Source organism: Falco rusticolus, chromosome 3 (genome assembly GCF_015220075.1).
Source record: "Falco rusticolus isolate bFalRus1 chromosome 3, bFalRus1.pri, whole genome shotgun sequence".
Taxonomy (NCBI): domain Eukaryota; kingdom Metazoa; phylum Chordata; class Aves; order Falconiformes; family Falconidae; genus Falco; species Falco rusticolus.
In genome coordinates, this window is record NC_051189.1 from 6,490,433 (window position 1) to 6,509,215 (window position 18,783).

Consider the following 18,783-nt stretch of genomic DNA (forward strand, 5'->3'; position numbering starts at 1 on the left):
GATCTGTTTTTCCATATTTTTGTCTGTGTGGTCTCACAGAATCACAGAATGGTTGTAAGAGACCTCTGGAGGTCCTCTTGTCCAAACCACCCCTGCTCAAGCAGGGCCACCTACATGTAGTCACCTACTACAAGGTGTCTGTGCAACCTGTGCCAACGCTCAGTCACCCTCACAGGGCAAAAGTGTTTCATGATGTTCAAAGGAACCTCCTGCATTTCAGTTTGTTCCTGTTGCCTCTTGCCCTGTCACTGGGCACCACTGAAAAGAGCCTGGCTTTGTCCTCTTTGCACCCTGCCTTCAGGTATTTGTACACATTGGTAAGATCCCCCTGAGACTGCTTTCCTCTAAGGTAAAGAGTTCCAGCTCTCTCAGCCTTTCCCCAAATGTGAGGTGCTCCAGTCCCTTAAGCATCCTTATGGCCCTTTGTGGGACTCTCTCCAGTATGTCTATGTCCCCCTTGTACTGGGGGTGCCCAGAGCAGGACACAGCACTCCAGCTGCGACCTCACCAGTTTTGAGCAGAGGGAAGGATCTCCTCCCTTGACCCACTGCCAATACTTTGCCTAATGCAGCCATTAGCCTCCTTTGTGACAAAGGCACATTGCTGGCTCATGTTCACCACCAGGTCCTTTTCCGCTAAGCTGCTTTCCAGCTGGTCAGCCCCCAGCGTATACTGGTGCCTGGCACTGTTCTTCCCCAGGTGCAGGATTTTGTACTTCACCTTGCTGAACTTCATGAGGTTCCCATCAGCCCATTTCACCAGCCTGTCAAGGTCCCTTTGGATGGCAGTACAACCCTCTGGCATGCCAGCCACTCCCAGCTTTGTGTCACCTGCTGTCTTGCTGAGGTACGCTCTGCCGCATCATGCAGATCATTAATAAAGATGTTAAACAGGAACGTACCTGCTATCGATGCCTGGGATATACCACTAGCTAGAGGTTTCCAACTAGGCTTTGTATGTAGGTACCTAGTACATTTCTCGTTACTTAATAAATAAATAATAAAAATTTCAAATACTGATGTACATGCATCATTGTAAAAGAATACAACTCAAATTACAGATTCAAACTTACAGAACTTAGGAAATGTTAAAATTATTTGCATATCCTGCAGCTAACATGTTGTGGTACATAAGAATATTGTTTTTCTGTATCATTGTATTGAAGGCACATATTTTCTTATTTAACAAGAATTCTGCTTCAGTGTCTTTATTGAATATAGTTTATGGCTTTGTGGCATATTTTTCAAATGCTACCTTTTTATAACCTTCTTAAGGACTTCTGTAGTCCTTAACATTATAACAGCTGAATGTTTTCCAAACATTAACTTAACCTCTTAGTGTCTGACATGAGACCGTGATGTGTACCCTTTTCCACAAAATGCAGTTTGAGGCATAGAGAGACCACGGTCAAAACTACAAGCTGACTTAGTGACAGGACACAGAGCACCAGCCTTCATTTTTACAGGTTTTATCTGTTACTAAAGCACAGTATATGCTGTAACTGTGAGTGTTCAGCAACCTATTTATATCAGACCCAGCTCTTCAGTCAGAAACTTAGAAATAACAGGACATAACAGGAAAACACCCATGAAAGAACTCTGGTTTAAGTTACATGCTTAGCAACACGCAGGCATAGATGGCAGAGGATTAGACATGGTCTAGTTCAAAGGAGAATGTTTTCATTGTGAAAACTTCTATTTTCCCCTCTATTCAGCTTCATTCACTACAAATTTTCTGGCTTCTACACCATAAAAGACAATCTTTTCTAGACAACTGTTGCCATGCTGGGACATATCCATAGACCAGTCTGTCTTGTGCAGTAAGAGTACTTTTAGGAGTGTATGAAGGGACATGGAAAGTAATTAGGAGACACGTTATAAACTGGATCTTTTCATATATGCACTATAATTTATTTATTTATTTTAGTTTGCATTTATACAGATAAACAATTCCAGCCTTTATTAATTTTGGAGTACATGGGGTTTATTGTTAGGTTTCTGTGTACAGAAAAATATATTAAACATGGAATAAAACGTAGGAGAAATGAGATCATCAGGTTCCATGCAGCTCATTGCTAACACCACATTGATCTCATGATCTCATGAAGCAATTAATGTGCTGTCTTACTCCATGTGGGCCAGCACTGAGTGGAGGGAATTCCAGTAGTTTGACAGACATTTGCTGATAGCAATACTTAGGAAAATGGAGTCTAATTCTAGACTTTTTCTTTCTTATCCTTCTTGGATCTCGTCATCGTCCTAGAAAAGCAACTGTTGGTTTCTAGGATCTCTGCCAAGTTTGTAACCAGAACTAAAAAGCAAGGAAAGCATCTCTGCTGTAGTCTGAGTAGGTATCATACTAGTCCTATCATTTTAATAGATAATTCTGCCTACCTTGAAGACAGAGGTGGCAAAATCAACCCCACACACAGTCCCTGGTAAGGTCTGTATCTCTCTTTCTGACTTTTCCCCCACCCCCCACCCCAGGTTTCCTTTGTTCAGTCTCTGTAAATTTATATGTTTACCCCTATTCTGCCACCCTTTCTTTGCCCTTTCTTCTTTAACAGAAATTTGTCTTTTTTTCTTTGCTGGCCAAAAATAATATGTCCTCCAGCCTCCACGCCTTCTGCTCCCACCACTCTTCCTTTCTTTTAATGCTCCTTGACCTAATCTGTCCCCATTGGTAAGCTTCTCTGACTCAAAGGCCAGCTGTACCCTGTGGAGTTTCATATTCTGCCTTCAAAGCATGAAGGTTGTTTTACTCCTGTGAGAAAATTCCAGCTGTATAATTTTTCTTCATTCTCTGAAATATTGATATCATTTTGGTTGAAATGTTTTAAAATTATTTCTGCCTGAGGCAGACAATCAGCATTATAAAATTTAATCCTAAATGATTTGTTTGATAAATGTATAACTATAGAAGGACCCTTCTAAGGTGAAATATTAGGCAGTGTTAAAATAAGTTATGATGCCACCTTGTTTTAAAGTTACTGTCATGTGTATGAATAAATATTTGGTTGAATAACTGTTCTGCCTTATATATCCATATGCTATCAATATACACAAATACTGGCTTTTAAATAGTTGACCATACCAATGGAAAAAGGTGTTAGTGACAAAGTGTGACTTTTCTAGAGTTTAACTCCCAAAGTTAGTCCAATTTAAGGGTGCAAGTATGACTTGCAGTAACTATGTCTGAATAAATTAATGTATCTCTAGGATGACTGGTCCATTCTAGCAGAATAAAACTCTAGCAAAAGTATACTAAAATACTCTGCAGAGAATGGAGTAAACACATCCAGTGACTCTAAAGTTCTTGTTTCTGAATAATTTGGCTACATCATTTATTTTCTTTGACTTCAGGACTTGGCATAGGTCTCTGTGTATGTGTGTGTATTTCTGTGCACATACATAGAATAAATGTTTGTATATAGAGAAATTGACATTTATTTCCCTCTTCATGGCTGCAACTTAGATAATGGAAGAGAAAATGTCAAAAGGAAGTGAAGCTTTTAACTTAATTTTCAATACTCAATATTTTGTTGATCATCTAAAAAGTAGTCCAGCTTTAAAGAGCTACTTTCCAGCCATGTAGATACATTTCCACATATTTGTGTCTACTTTCATTATAATTTAATTTGCCTGTATTACCAAATGGAAAGTGCACCTTCTAGTCAAAGGCTGTCTTTAGCTTTCTACTATGTGATCCAAACCCAGATCTAATACTTCAGCAGGCAGAAGCAGGGTTGGTACAGACAGAAAAGAAAGTTCTATGAACTTTACCTTTAGATCAGTGTGAGAGAATTTGCCCAAAATAAGAGAATCTTATGCTTCCAGTTTTGCACAAATAAATGGGTAAACTTAGAAGACAGTGCAGATGTCTCAATATTGTCAGTTCTACATGGATTGCTGGGAATTGTGAAAGTATCTTTACATAATGTAACGTCAAATGGTGGCAGAGATTAAGAAGCTTGAGTTAGATTCTGCAGCCTCCTCCTTTCCTGTGAAAGGACTGAGAATGAAGGTCTTTTGAAAACAGGAGCAGATGGACATACAGCAGTTCTAAGTTTTTAAATTTATATGTTGATACAACAATGGAAAAGGGAAAAGGAAAGCAATGGAAAATTTTTTTACAGATGTGTTACGCATTGCACTGTGCGTTTTATCTACACAAGTACAGCCAAAGACAATGAACTTCACTGTCTTTGAAAGATTAAAAATCTTATCACATTTTTGAAACCAAATCATTTCATATATGGTAGTAAGATGAAATCCCACCCCCCCAGCCCAGGCCCTGCCATTTTGCTGCTTTGCTTCTTTCAATGTGCAGATGATGTGTTCACGTGCTAGTATAGCACATTACTGAAATGCTGACCTGTTTATCTGCCAAAAGGTTGTGCTTAGGTGGTGGGTCATTTCTGTTCCTGCTGGTGGTTACAGATCTGGGGAAATGACAGCAGATGGTTACATTAGGAAATGATACTAGGCATGATAAGGATCTTGTCTTTCTTTTTTTACTGTCTTTTTGACTGATTGTTAGCAGCTGAAAACAAGCAAAATATTTACTACTAAGCAGCCTATAAACAGTGTTCTATCCACTTCTGTATTAGATCTTCTAATAATGAAATAGTTTCCATTGTTACTTTATTCCTCACTCCAAAGTACATTTTTCAGCTCCTGTTTTAAGAGAATTTGGCTTTTTTTTTGTATTAATAAGAGTTTTTTACAACCAGAGAAAGTCCCTCATAACACTTTTCAGATAGAGCAATACTGACATCCATTGGTTTAATCTTATCTATTTGTTAAATCTCTCCTAAGTAATGTACATATAACTCTCTACAGTATCACAATGAAAGGATTGAACTTGATATGATCCAAGGAGGATTGTGCTAAGCCCAATTTATTGTATTCGAAACATGAGACCAGCACAGATTAACTTGATGAAAGGAACACATTGCAAAATGTTACGTCCAAATACAGTCACTAAAATAAAATAAAAATAGGCATCACAAGCATCAGCTAGGGAAAAAAATATTAATGGGGGATTAGTAGTGATGTTGACTTTTTTTTTTTAATAACCTCTGGAAATGTGAAAATACCTAATACTATATGAACCTGTCTTGTTTTATATTAATCATAAAACTGCTGAAGCATGAGGAAAAATGTTTCTAATCTAATAGCATAAGCAGTTCAATGAAGAAAATAACTACTGTCTGTGATTTCATCTGAGCCCTCCGAGGTTGTAAGTTAATTTGGCACCATGGTTTTTTTTTAATATATATATATATAAATATTCCATAAACATTGCTGTAAGATCACTGATGGTATAGGAAAATGCTTATATTTAATCCAGAAAAATACGGCACAAAAAGTGGTGGTGTTTTCAGTATTTATTAATATGACAAGCTAAGCAGATGAGACTGATTACCTTAGACTTCAAAAACAGAGAACCATTCTGCAAGCGAAGGGAGGGCGACAGGCTTTAACAAAAAAGCTCTCCGTTTGCTGTACCCTCCCACCGCATTCACTTGCAAATCACTGTGTGCTTGGAAAAGCCTGCGCTTCCCTAGTCTTCAACCTTCCCAGGGTAAGTGCTGCGGCTCCATCAGCAGCGCCTCGCTCCGCTCTTGTCCTCGGAGGGAGAGTGAGTGTGTGCGTGGCTCTGCATGTGTGCATGTTGCGTATGTGTGCTGCTGGTTGTGGTGTGTCTTTTTTTTTTTTTTTTTGTCCTTTTTTTTTTTTTTTTTTTTTTTTTTTTTTTTTTTAATCAGGAGCTCTGAATGAAAGCCAGTCAGGGGGAGAGCTCCCCCTTAGCTTTGGTTCCTGGCTGTCCAGAGTTAAGCGATGCTGGGAGAAAAAGCCTGAGTTAGAACCAAGTAGGATCTGTCTTAGAAAATAACAGGAAAAAAACAAACAATAAAAGGACTGTAACAGCTCGGTTTTCAGTTTGGTTGGGGTGGACACTACTTCACTTTCTCAGAACCAGAGTAAAAGGTAGGAGCCTTTATTTTATTTCCTTAAGCTCTTTGTAGTTGTTGTTATTATTAGTATTATAGCATAAACAGTATGGTGTTTAATGCAATGCATAGAATTGTTCTACTACATAGAACTTTTTACATTTTATAAATATGCTTCACGAGTAATGAGACAAGGGATAGGAAATAACTGCTGTGTATTCTCTCCTCAAAGTAAACAGATGTTGTATTTGTTCAAGATTGAAACACGAAGCATTTTATAATTTTTTATTCATTTTTTTCCTCCTAGTAAGCAGGCTATCTTTTGAGCAGCAGTTTCCATCTGTATTCAGTTCTTGCAAATTCGGGGGGGGGGGGGGGGAGTGGGAGCAATACTACTTGAATTGAAAAAAGCACAATGTATCATAGTGTAACTGCTATGAACGTAGCATGAAGCACACATGTATGTGCCCTCACTTTCTGTATACCTGTGTAAGTCTGTTACAGCTTTCACTGCTATTTATTCTGCCCTGAACTGAATTTCAGAATAATTATATACACTCAAAGCAAATGCTTCTTATGAAGGAAATCTCTGTGGAGAGGAATAGCAGGGTGGATTCAGGCAATATTTCAAATTCTTTGCAGAGCTATATACACACAAATGGGGAAAATATTGCCAGGTTTGACATTTCAGTAAAGGGGGTTGGGGGGAAAAAGGAAAAGGTGGAGGGAGGAAAATTTCAGTCTGCACCTGTGTGAGCATTTATTGCCACTGCTGCAATAAAATCCATATTTGATGTGGTGTTAAATTAATGCAGCACAATGCAAGTCTAAATCCATGTTCCCAACTACTAACTATTGACAGCATAGTCAGCTGCATTAGAAATTTGCAGTATGCTAATATTCTACATGATATTAGCTGCAGCTGTAAAAATCTAACAGTCCTTCAGCTTAAGAGAATGCATCTGCACGTGCAATCAGTGACAAATAGCAACGAACATTTTAAAAGTGACCTATCATCTCTGTTGCTTCCACACAAATGGAGCTGTTGCCTGTAATTTTCATCTTTCATTTCAGTAAAAGCCTCTGTATTACTTCAACAGCACACTTACTGCTTTAAAGGTATTTTCTGACTTACACAACTTGTTGTGTATGCATATGCATATATGAGTGTGTGATCCCACGGTGTGGGGAAGCAGGTTTGTAAAAAATTGTGGTGGTTTGTTTTTTTGTTTGTTGTTTGTGGTTTTTGTGGGTTTTTTTCAAGATATTAGGCTTTGAATTTACATGGTGATATTACTGGAGGGGGAAAGCAGGGAGTGGGAGACTGGAAGATACTTCTGAATTTCTAAATCTTTTTTAAATATGCTATTTATAGGAATATTATGAGTCTGGTACAAGCATTTATTGAGATTTTCCAGTTATTCAAACTTTTATATTAATTGGTTACTTTTTTTTAATGTAATAGTAGTCTGTGCTATGTTAGAGAGATGAAAGAATGAACTTGGGGAACTGGGAAAGGCAAGTAGAAAAGAAGCTCTCTTTCTCAAGAGTTGAAAAACAGCTTTTTAGAGTCAATATGGGCTTAGCAAGAGAGGAATACTTCTTGAATTATAAACTGGTAATCTAGTTTGTGCCTGAGGGAGTTTTCTTATATTTTTATATACTTTGTTAAATAAAAGTATGAATGAAGAGGTCATTTCTGTAGTAGTTTCTGTTAATTTTAGTTTAGCTTTATGGCTGTGTGTTGTTCATGTGCTGTCAAGATGATTTTGTACACTTAAATAGGGACTCTGTAACATCTGAGGAGCGATGATTATATTTCAACTTGAAACTACTGCTGCTGATCTGATTTTTTGTTGCTTTGGGTAACATTGGAAAACATGTCTTGATGGCTTGCTTTGCCAACAGTTTATAATGCTTTGTAACAGTTAATGGGAAAAAACCAACAAAATATGTCTTAAAGCCACTGTATGTAGGACCTTCTATGTTCTCAAATGGTCTTGATGGCTTTGCATTAGAGTTAACAAGTGTAAATATACTAGAACTTTGTATTTGTATGTTCTCAATAGATAGGATCTGTGAAGAAACTGATGAAATACTGAAATGTGCTCACAGTGGATCTGTGCCTAGCTGTATTTGCAACTGCATTAAAAAATGTTTTATGTCAAAGTAAATGAGCTCATTATTAATTATCTCTTTACATTTAATTATTGTAAAAAAATTACATTTATTCATAAGATACATATCTATACATGCACACCAGTATACAAATTTCGGCTAAGTAATACAAGTTGTTTTCAGCTTGTTAAATAATTAACTCTAAAAGGCACAAAAGATTAATTTGACAATAATATATACCTCTGATTCTGAGAGGGTAATTTCCTGATCTCTGTGTGATTTCCCAAGAAAACATGTGAGTGAAACACAGCCTGTCTCATCTGCATAATTCAGCGCAGGTGACTGTGTTAACCGTATTTACAGCCAGATTGCAGGTCATAGTACAGTTTTATACCTCGTAACAACCACTAGGTTGCAGCACTGGTGCAGGGGGTCAAATTAAGACTGAAGTACCATTGAATGGTGGCAACGGGGTGAAGTTTCGGACTGTTATAATATTATATTTTTAATTCATTATTATCACTTGTCATCAAGTCTGTAAACGCCAAGACTTATTATTGGGACTTCACAATATATTCTTGTTCCTAAATTTGAAAAAAAAATCTGCTGTACAGTTAATTCTTTGGTATTATGTGACAGAAATGGAAGGAAGACACATTCTGCCCAAACAATCAGGGTTTAAGAAAAATTTTGTGAGTGCCTTAAGTAAACCACATAAATAGACATTTTGTATTACTATTGTATTTGCTGTGGGTTTTTTGATAACATACTAATTGATGTATCATTTATTTTAAAGGAGGAAAATTGAAATTGAGAAATAAAACTTCTTTTCTTATGAGCAGCTTAAGTATGCCAAAGTAAAACATTATGAAGGGTGACTGCACGTAAGGATGCCATACCACAGCACATTTTCAATTGCTCTGAATAGTATGCGTCTATCAATGAAAGCTCATGCAAACAGTTCACTGAAATCTTGATTGACTATACAACATGCACACACTGCACATCCTACATCCTCAGGTCTACTAATGTGAACAGTTGCTTTTTGAAAAAAAACCCATACTTCCTCTACTGTCCAACTTCTGGAAAAACTTGACGGCAAGAAACAACAAAGAAATAATGATATTCTGAATTCCGTCCTGAACTAAATGTTCCTTAAACCTCTCCTCAGGCCAAGAGGAACTCCTATGTTGAATGCTGCTTGCTTTTCCCTCCCTGGACTTAGAGCTCTCCAGCTCTGAGCCCTTGTCATGGCAACTTGCCTAACTTGCTGATTTCTGTGGGTTAGCAGCTCTACAATAGAGCAATAGAAAATAATCCTCATCTCTGGAAAGCTGAGTGTGGTACAGTTATCAGGCTGTATTACTACACACAGAAAAAGAATCATCTAGACCTGAGCACTGTTTTTTCCTTTGTTCTGTTTTCATCTGGTGGGAAGCCAGAACACCACCCAAATGAAGTTGGTTATACAAGCTTATATATTCTGTTTACTGGCTTATTAGTCTAATTTTTAATACAGGGAGGATTTGTCAAAAATCTGCCAGTTGAAGCTTTATACGTATTTCTTCATACATGCAGTCTTCCTGATTATTAAACGTCAGTTACCTCAAGTGTGTGTATGTACAGTAGAGGCAAACCAGCAAGCAGAATACTGTACAAATTCTCTCTTAATTTATATCAGCTTTTTATTTGTTCACTTTTTCTGTAAGGTCCCACTGCAGTTTCTTGCTTCTACTAACCTAAACATAGATAATATTTACCACTTTATGCCTCCTGCTGGACACACTTAATGAAAAAGTTCTAGCAGTATCTCAGAGGTACTCCCCAACTTGTACTGTCACAGGGCACCTGATCTGGGATACAAATTCAGCTCTGATAGTTGGAAGTGTGTAGTACTATGTACCAAAAGGCCACATCAGGGGAATATGAAGACTTAGGAAATTAATGGGATATAACAAAAAGTAACATGGCAGATGTCCTTTTTAACATCGTTCCCATGTGCACATCATTCTTCACACAATGTTTTTGGGGGTTTTATTTGTAACTTTATTACAGCATCTCTTAAATGCAACTCCAAGTGAACTTTGAATCACACTTCCAACAGTAGGAAATTATGTAAAGAAGATGGTGTTTATGTGAAGGTAATGACTCAAAGAATGGATTGAGAAGACATGTTTCCAGAATTACGTTGCCCAAGAGCTAGAACTGTGTTCTTCTGTATTTTACAAAAATAAAAATAATTTCAAAATATTTTCTCATTAAAAACTGTTTATCATGTACTATATGTTTGTTTTATGATTTTACTGTTACTATTCCATCACCTGCCACATTACAGATTGGATTTATTGCATTATCCTATTTCAGTGCTTTCCATTACAGCATAAAAAACATGACATACCATCCCTTAGCCTGATCAGATCATGATCCTTAAAAATGAATGCAATCTTTATGAACTCTGCAGTGCTATAATATCCAGATTTTTAAGACATAAAGAATAGATACCAGTTTAATTTACAGGAATTATAAGCAAGGCTCAAGATGCAGTGTCCAGCAGGACTGTTATTTTTTTTTCCCAAAAACTTAACATCAAATTAAAATATAACTGAACTGCTATTGTGTGCTTGTGTCTACCGCACTTCAGTAGTTCACATGGTACTTACACCTGTTTGATGAAAAGATTATCTTGTTAAATGTTATGTTATCCTAATAGTAAGCACAATTAAAACAGAGATATACCTGTGTCTAGGAAATTTAGGTGCTCTGCATTCTGTGATTGGTTCCTCTAGGTATCACAAATGTACAGCTGTTTAACAGATGGAATTAAGAGAATTTTGTATGAAGACTTTCTTGAATATGTTTCACATTTTACATATAAGACAAACTACATGGACAAAATCTTTGAGTTTTTAAATAAAGGTGAGAAAAGAGATAGGAATCCAAAGTATTTGTACTTATTTAGTGGTAATATTCAGGACAGAAGGAGGATGGTCAAGTTTATCCTGCTTCTAAGATTTCTAAGAAGAAATATTCCCTAAAAGTATGAATTCCTTCCTCTTACAAATAGTCACCTGCCCTTTCCTGATGCCTTTTTTGTGGTGAGTGGAACTGGGACCATAAATGCACATCATATCTGAGACACAAGATTCAATCAGTAATGTTGCTGTGTGTACAGTGTTAACATCCTTGCCTCTGTCCCCTGTCCTGGGCAGTGAAATGTCCAGGGCCAAGGCTTCTGTAACCCTGCAAAGGTCTTTGTGCTGGTGCTGTTACCACAGATGTAGACCCCTAAAAATGAATCTGGGCACCATTTTGAAAATAGGTGATGAAAGATGAGGAAAAAAAGAGATCTGTTCGTCACTCAGGACACTGAGATTTTCCTGACTCGGTCCATGTGGTTTAATAAACATAATTTATTTTTTTTTCCTGATATGGTTATCATTCACATAACGTTATCTTAACAATACTGCCCCTCACTAGACCTTAAAATGCTTTCAGATATGGTCTTGACAGGCATATGGGCTTTAATTATGAACTGGGATTGTAGTGTCTTTTATCTACAAGTTCCTGGTTTTTGAAGGAAAGACTGTCATCTTTTCTGTGTGTATCTTTCTGTGCCACTGGTAGAGAGGAAAAAGGGGAGAAACACATACCTAATGTTCTTGTAATACTATTCACAGTTTTCAGTCAAGACTACTATATTGAATTCTTTCAACTCTCAGGTTGTTTTCTCTGTTTTTTAAATATATGCACTTATATTTTCATGTTCATTCTGATCTTAAACATTAGACAAAACTTGACTCTTCCTATTTGGGTCCCTCTCTGTTTTCTGGTACATAATGAGATTCCTTGAAGACCTATGGATCCTTTTTATCTGCATATTGCCAACAAATTAGTGAAAAGCAGACTTAAATATCATCAATTTCTCTACATCAGGAAAATTCTAAGTAATACGTTCACTGGAAGTATACATGTAGTAATTAGATAAATAAGATTTAATTCTTAAAACAATGTGGGGTGTTTTTCACTGTTGAGGCTACTCAGATGACCTGGATTCTCAGTAGCAGACTGTCAGTTGTTAGAAGTAATTGCAATACGAACCCCCAGAAACATAAAAAGAATACAAAGAAGAAAAAAAAAAAAAGTAGAATGTGTTTAAAATAAATTAAAAAAAAAATCCCCAAACATGATGAACTGAAGCAGGAGAATGTCCTGCATTAAATTGTAAGTAATAGTGCAGACCTCAGTTTATGAATGAGTTACTGGGGCGCAGCCCGTCATTTTACAGCTATATGAAAAAAAATTGCTCACTTCTAAGAGCAGGAAACCAAGACATTTTATTCTGACATGAAAGACAGTTTAAGACCTGCTTAAGCATATTACACCCAGGTTTCCTAAATATGCTACTGCCTCCCACTTCCCAAGGCCAAGTTTTAAACAGCATTTTTGTCTCCTACTTCTGCTTGGGATAGTTTCCACAGGCTTTTGGCAGAAATCTGTAGTGTCCATAAAAGAGCAGGACACAGAACACTGTCAAGAATACCATTTCAGTGAAGTGTGGTTTTTTTTGTTTTTCTTTTCTTCTCTGTTGGACAAAGTTTTTTGAGTAGAAGTACGGTGGTCATGGTCAAGATATCACTGAAGCCAACATGTTGATTAAAATGAGTGAATCAAGCTCCAGACATACTACGTACATTTCGTTATTTCCATGACTTAACACTTAGGGGCATTTTGTTGCAGTTTGTGATTAAGAACTTAAAAGCATATGTGTTATGTGTTACTGGATCTACTTTTTTTCTGGTTGTTACATCTGAAAGGCAGATAGATGTATTTTCCTCTGTAACTTTTTTCTTTTATAAAATATATACTTTTTTCCCTTGCTTATACAATTCCTTCAAATTTCTTTTTTTGAGTGATTTCCAATGAAGTAGTACCCTGCTTTGACTAATTGGAGAAAATCTTTTCACCTTTAGAAATGTATTACTTTTTAATTAATTTATATTATTTAGACAGTCTTTAATCCTTCTGATAATCAAAGAAGCTGATCTCTTTTCTAAAATCGAAGTATGTATGTGGAATATATATACAGAATGGAACATTAAGATAAAATCATACATTTCTTCTTTCTATCCTTGACTAGCAAAGCATCTGAAGCTACTCTGAAACACAGGCTGTTTGGACTATGTCCTAATTGTGACTTTGTTTCCTCTAGCTTTTTATTTGAGGTCAGAATAATGAGAATCAGAAAAAAAAAAAAAGATTAACTGAGACATAACGTGTTATAGTAATAATCCCATTAAAGTTCTGATGAGCAAAAATCTTCAAGAGAATTTAGGAATCTGTGATGTGAATAAGTAAGTTCACTGGGCCTGAGCTATTCTAAACTGGATATCTAAAAGTATTGTGACCAACTGGAAAAATCAGTTGTTTAAGATCTGAAATGCAAAGTTTTTTTTTTTAAAAAAAACCCAACAGTATAATTACAATTCATTACATTCGGGGTTTAAATTCTACTTGTTATGCTAGTGTTTTAGAACAGAACTTACAAATAGCCATCTACAAATGAGGTTTTTGGGTTTTCGTTTCTAACACCACCCACTTAGCTGTAGTTAAACACAAATGGTAAAGCTCAAAGTAGTTCAGCCTTGTAAATTGCAGGACCAAGAAAACTTGTGTTAAGACAACAGTAACTTCTTCCTGAATTTTGGGTTATGTACAATCAGGAAAGGAAATAACCACATTTTCCTTCTTCCATGGCTTCAGCCATCAAGACCCAAGTAATAAGTTCTTATGATGTAGGGCTGGAAGTGTATTGCTGTTTGGACCACCTATGAAAGTCAGGTCCAATGGGATAAAAGCAACCTAGGTGGATCAGTCCGCCAGCAGCTAGTTAAGCTCAATCTCTGGAAAAGTACCTGCAGTCTTCCTTACAGATATACATGACTGTGGGGTCGCTTTAGTGATGTGACTTGTTTCTTGTTGCTCTGGGTATGCTGGTGTAGAGTCCATTCCTAGCTTTAGCATATTAAAATCCTTTTCACTAAAAAAGGCCACACAGGTAAAACCATGACACCTCAGCACTAAAAAAAATGATTTCTAGACTAGTCTGGAAGTTATTTTGTTATCGTTATCATGGATTAAAACTGGATTATTGGTTACTGGGACAATAACATGAAAAAATGTGGTGTCATAATGGCATCATGACTGCAAAGAAAAATACTTTAAAGCATTCAATTTTATTTAAGTAAACAGAATACATCTCAATGATCCTAATGTGTAATCAAGCTGACTTCTTAAGGGTGATCCATTAGTGCTTTAAAATACATGAGCTAAAATGATGTACAGAAAAAAATATTTGAAGGTAGTTTAATACGATTCTGTACAATCAGAAATACTGGCAACGAAAATCAGGATAATACTGACACAAATATAATTCTTTAATAGTCTTGACATCGTTCAGGGTCTTTTCCCTTTAAAGGAAACAATTATACTGGCATAAAGAAATTTGCTAGTGAATTACTAGCTTTATGTTCTGAAATGTTCGGTTGCTTTCTGCCTGAAGGCTATGAACAGTTTTTTAATAGTTGCTTTGTTGGATTTTTTTTTTTAATAAATAAATGAAATGTGTTACATGAAATAATTATGTGTAGCAATTACGATTTGAAACTTTTCATCCCCCACAAGGCTTTAAGGTTTTGGTTTGGTTTGGTTTTGTGCCGTTAGTGCAGTCTGACCTGTTCCTATCATAATACTGTTCTTTGTGAAGGATGAGGTTTTGCTGTGGGAATAGAAAAGCATTTATTTGACAGTGAGGTATCCTATAAGCTAGAAATACAGTTTCTTCAATATTTCTTACATTATATACCACACAGCTTTTTTAAGAGTTCACTAAATTTGGGATCAACTTTTTATTTTGATAAATTTTCCTTTGGGAAAGACTATAAAGCGTTGATGAGTTTGGAGTTATTTTTTCTTCCGTCTGTTTAGTTTTTATTCATACATTTACATACGTTCTCACTTTGCTGTCATCAAAAGGAAATATATCATTCCAAATGTTCACTGCTTGTTCATCGCAGTTTGTAGGAAACTTTAGCTTCAGTAAATATTTTTTTCTCCATATTCATTAACTCTATAGTAAGTCTTTGAATTTCAGCAGTTTGTCAAAATAAGAAGAGTGTTTGCAACTTGCTAACCAAATAAAAAGTCAAATGTTGATGGAATTTCTTGTGCAATTCCCTGAAGTTTGTTCATTTTTTCAGATGGGAACCTTAGAATGCAGGTATTTTTAATCTTTTGGTGCCATCTTGTGGCAAGAGGGTACTCTTCTAGCCCACAGTTTCTATGCCTACAAGCAAAATATCCTGCTTTGGTGATAGATATATATGTATGGTTTTTTTATAGCGACTGTAAAATAGCAAACCAATTTATGCACAGGACACAGTTCTCTTTGGTCACTTCTTTTTTAAAAATCTTTTCAAGTGCATTGCTATAAATATTGGAATAGAGAAATCTCGCAAAAAATTTACTATAATTAACACATAGACCCAGATTTTTAATCTGTAATGCATTAGATCTCTGTAGAATACTTAGATACTTAACTAGTTTAAGGCAATTGTCAATAGATTTTTTTTCTGTGTTACTGTGCTAGATCTCTGTAGAACACATTAATTCTCAGCTAGCTCAAGGCAATATATTCACTTCAGCATCCTGTAATGTGTAACAGAAAGCCAAGGTCTATGCTATCATTCTTGTTTTTCATTTTCTGGTTTTGGCTTGGGAAAATTCATACCAGCTTGCATCCAAAAATGCAATAACAGCAGGAATGCTGTTGATTTTCCTGATACTTTCATTGGGATTCAGCAAGACGAGTGGTTTGGTTCTGTGCTAAATAAATACTAGTTTAATACCTGCTTTTTTGGACATAATGCTTGTAGATGTCTGCATTCAGTACAGATCACATTCTTGTTCAATTTCCTAAGGAGTTTTCTATGTGATAGTCCCTATTTGCTTTCTTATTTATCTCGGACTTCCAGTCATGCTGTAAGTTTTTAGATGCAAAAATATTACTCTCTGTCAATAGCTGGAAAAGAGAAATCAAGACATCAGTCCTGCTTTTACTTAAGCCAGTGGTTGTCATTCTTCCAAAAGTAAGGATGAGGGGGGGTTTGTTGTGTTTTTTTGTGGTTTTTTTTGTGGTTTTTTTTAAAGACATTTGTTATAGTCTGGTCCAAATAACATCCTAATATCTTGTAATCATTGAAGATTAACGGCAAATTAGGACTTTGTGTGTTGTTATAATACCTTTTTACAGACAAGGAGTATGAAAGCACATAAAGATTAAGCTCTTGTACCTCAGGGCTAGAAAGCAGACAAATTTTGAACTTCAGTGCAGTACTATAGCCAGAAAAGAAAAAAAAAAAAAAAAAAGTAACAGTATATTCTCCCAGCTGAAGAAAGAACTACTATCAATCAAAATGAACACCAAATGAAAACACTGTTTAAGATCTCACCTCTGAAATGTAAGTAGTATTCCAGTTGGCTATTCTTGCAATGTCAGATACTTCCATCACCTTCTGTAAGTATGACCAATACTGCCTTGTTATGTATTGTATGCTTTCTAAACTTACACAGAAAATAAACATATGATAAGGACAAGATAATACAAGAAAATAAACACATGATAAGGACAAGATAATACAAGACATGTTTTCTAGCAATTAGATGGTATATATTAAAATGATAGTCACTAGAATGTGTTTTTTAATAGGCAATCACTGGCTGAGGTACAGTTGTATGCTGTACCAGCTCATGACTGTGATAAATCAGTCAACACCTGAAGTGTTCTTTTTGAATGGTTAAGAGATTGTGTGATTTCTCTGGTTAGGGTTAGCTGAGTTAGCCAGTGATAAAAATCCATTGCCTATCAGCAGGAATAGAGAGAAGAATCACAACGTTAATGTAATAACATACAGAATTTCAACAGCTTTGTACATATATATGATGGTGTATTTGTTAGAATTTTTCCTTCTGATCAAGAGTAAAATACTCTTGACACTTAACACATTCTCTTTTTTTCTGTATCTTTTGGTGCCTTCTATAGCGTACTTTGCCTACAAGTTTGAAGTGGTAGGTGAATTAACTAAAAGAATTGCAATTGCTCATTCCAGTGAATTCACATGGTGTCAATTCTCTTACAAGGAAGACAAACCTAACTATGTGTCAGTCTCTTTATGGAAAGGTGTGAAGCTTAAGATGGGACTCTAAACAGTATTTGTATAAATAAAGTTATATTATGACATATATAATATGCTAATAATAATTACACTGAAATCCAAAATCTAATTTACACCTTTGCGATCCATATAAAACCAGTTTCTATATCCTTCTATGATTTGTTTTCTAGGCCCAATAGAGACATTTTATAGAACTACAATTTCTGGGCCTGTTAGAGTTTATAATTTCTTACATTAAAAAATAGTCAGTATTTAGTCATTAAACATTAATTTCCGTCATTTCAGGGTAATCTGTGAATGGTCTGTAAAAATGGAATTTTATAAAGCTTTATAGAAAGTTATTTAGCAAAACAGCATCTTATCTTAGTCTGAATATGCATGGCACTGTAATATTCATGTGGTTACATTTAAATCAAATTGAGTACAGAATATTTTAAAGAATGTTCAAGAGGGGGAAAGTAGAATTTTGTTTTATAATATGAAAGTGGTGGTTTAAATTTTTTTTTATGGGGATTTAAAATATATTAAGTTATAAAAGATGCATGTAAGGCAGTCAGCATGCTTTACCTGAAACATGGAACAGGACAGGCAACAGATCAAGCAGAGATACAGAAATATGATGTAGCACATTGTAAGTTACCAAAGGGAAAGTCTTCAATGAGATGTGGTTGTGTTTATGCAGTGTAAAAAGCAGAAAGGTAACTGTGGTAAGTCAATGGATGTTGTAGAGGAACATACAGAGAGTTTCTTTGATTGATACACATACCTGAAGCACTTCAAGAGATTAAGTGAATGCTTATATGAACAGAAGAGTTTTGAAATTTGGAGAGAGAGTGTTGAAAAGGTTGCATCTCTTAATTCACATGAGAATGCGCTGCACTGGCTGTCAAAAAATGGAGGAGGAGCCCATTTGCAAAAGAAGCATGATATTCAGTGATAGAAGAAATAATGATTTAGCCAAGGATTTGAGCAGAAATAGCATTGACATGAGATTAAGAGAATTTACAGACACTGTTATGTGAAGAGGGATGTAAAATAAATTTAAGGAATAACAAGAAAAAGTAGATAGTTAGGAAAGTGCCCTGGAAAGATAAATAATTCAAAGTTTCAATGTCTCCGTGAGGTTAGAGAGGGAAGAGAAAACATGATCAAGTAAAGTGATTAGTCCTATTTATGGAGTTCCAGAGGGGGAAAGAAAGCAGAATAAGGCAATGATTTTGTGATTATAGTCAGGAACATTGGGAAATCTGTGTAGTACCATTTCAGAATATGTTTTTGAAAGAAGTGGAATTGCTAGAATTTCTTCATCTCAGGTTCCAAATCCCTTGTATGCCCCCTCTGCAAACTGCACCTGTTGAATAGTAGATTTTTCTCTTTCAACCCCAGTGTGCATAATTTAGTTAGAATTTTAGGTAGGTAAGTAAATACATTATTTATGCTGGGAACTGTTAGATCCTGTATATAAAAGGGAGAGTGAAA

The 18,783-nt window shown here is 35.8% G+C and overlaps 1 protein-coding gene across 1 annotated transcript in view; it reads left to right on the forward strand.

Annotated features, from left to right (window-relative positions):
- Nucleotides 1-5,771: 5,771 nt before the first annotated feature.
- CDH10 (cadherin 10) overlaps nt 5,772-18,783 on the forward strand; it is a 102,397-nt gene continuing 89,385 nt past the window's right edge. Inside the window, exon 1 of the mRNA XM_037381609.1 lies at nt 5,772-5,993. The gene's annotated coding sequence lies outside the window, so the exon portion shown is untranslated. The remainder of the gene's footprint in view (nt 5,994-18,783) is intronic.